Source organism: Anneissia japonica, unplaced genomic scaffold (genome assembly GCF_011630105.1).
Source record: "Anneissia japonica isolate Jap-2015-1 unplaced genomic scaffold, ASM1163010v1 scaffold134410_len1765_cov127, whole genome shotgun sequence".
Taxonomy (NCBI): Eukaryota; Metazoa; Echinodermata; class Crinoidea; order Comatulida; family Comatulidae; genus Anneissia; species Anneissia japonica.
In genome coordinates, this window is record NW_022725999.1 from 1 (window position 1) to 1,765 (window position 1,765).

General features: G+C 35.1%; 1 long non-coding RNA gene across 1 annotated transcript; it reads left to right on the top strand.

Annotated features, from left to right (window-relative positions):
- Positions 1-66: 66 nt before the first annotated feature.
- Positions 67-1,682, top strand: LOC117112997. The gene is made up of 3 exons (XR_004446128.1): positions 67-143; positions 1,031-1,158; positions 1,601-1,682. It is a non-coding gene; the product is annotated as an uncharacterized LOC117112997 (long non-coding RNA).
- Positions 1,683-1,765: the final 83 nt, after the last annotated feature.

The window sequence follows — 1,765 nt, forward strand, 5'->3', positions numbered from 1 at the left end:
GTAATTTCAACATCACTTCTCATAGCAATGAGGAAAAGCTTTATATTCTGTTTTTTTTTTTTTGCAGAGAATATGTAGCAGATGAAAAGAACCTTTTATGTGCTCACTGTGATCCACAGTGTGATGGTAATTGTACCGGTCCTGTAAGTTATTATCATTAATCATTATTGAGGCACATAAATCTAAACTTCAGCTTATCTCTAACAGAGCTGCTCATGGTGGTGTTTTCAACCTGCAAAATATAGTCCTTTTTTCTGCATTTTTAATTAATGGATTTTTTACATTTTATTTAACAAACAGACGGATGGGCAAAGTAAAGATGCAAATACTCTTCGGGGTCACCATTCTGGTGCATTCCCGGACTTCTGATTGTGATTGAATGAAGTTACTTTAGTAACTCATTATTTCTAGTCAGTTATCTGTGTGCATGCCACGCTCCAAAATATTTTCCTTTAATTACTTTCGATATCATTTTTTTGCATTACACTGTCACTACTTCAGGATATGAATGTGTACTTAGTAGATGTGAAATTGGTTTACTGGCAATATTCCCCGGGGAAGTAGAGCGGAAATGTTGCTTTTTTTTAGCATTACACTGTCACCACTTCAGGATATGAATGGGTACTTGGTAGGATGTGAAATTGGTTTACTGGGAATATTCCCCATGGAAGTAGATTAGAAATGTTGCTCAGGGAAGTAGAGGTAGGAAGTTCCCCTGGGAATTAGAGGAGGGATGTTCCTCAGGGAAGTAGAGGGTGGAAGTTCCCCAGGGAATTAGAGGAGAGATCCATCACCACCCTGATGCATTTCTGGACCCCTGATTGTGATTGATCACTGTATAACTTATTAATTCTAGTCAGTTGTCTGTGCGCATGCCACGCTCTAACATATTTTATTTTAACTACTTTTGATGTTAATGGATTTTATATTGATAAATATGACAGTGACAAAAGAAGGTGTGCAAACAGAAGTTAAATTTATACTCATAATAATTCTTCCTACTTATAATGAGGTGATCTGTTTCTTGTAGGAGCCATCGAATTGTGTTGCTTGTAAGAATGTTTTCGATTCTGGAAAATGTAAGGAAGCATGTCCAGCACACAAGTATGAGACTATCTCGCATGAGTGCGTCGATTGCCATGAGAATTGTGTGTTGGGGTGAGTACAAAGCTTAGGTATTTATTGTTTCGATTTTGATTAGAATAAAATAGATGCCTTTATTCTGAACATCCAATTATTGTAAGAACATTGTTCGTACTTGAGGTCTAGATAATTTAATTCATTTTTTAGAAACACAGCCTAAGGATTGTGAATATTGCACACCTCTATTGAGATGTATAAAGCAGTTGCTTTGGATAACAACATATCATTATTTTATTTAATAATGTGTACTGGGGAACCTCTTTAGTAACAAGCTAATTAAGCATTTGAATATTAACTGATTCAAAAGTATTTTGCATCCAATTTGTTTTTACTGTTGATTTAAAATGCATTAGTATATTTATCTTTAATGTTGAAACAAATTCATCTGGTTGTTTTTAGTAGTCACCTTTATTGGTTGATTAAAAATAACCTTAAAACCTATATTTATCTTTGTTAGATGTACTGGCCCCCTCTCCCTGAAAAGCAAGGGTGGATGTGACGACTGCTACGTCATTGAGCTTGACATCAATGATAACAATGTAAGTGAAGCAGTGTTAAAGCTTTATCCACACTATCAAATTTTCTTGTATGCCCATATACGGTCATGATGTACCTATATATG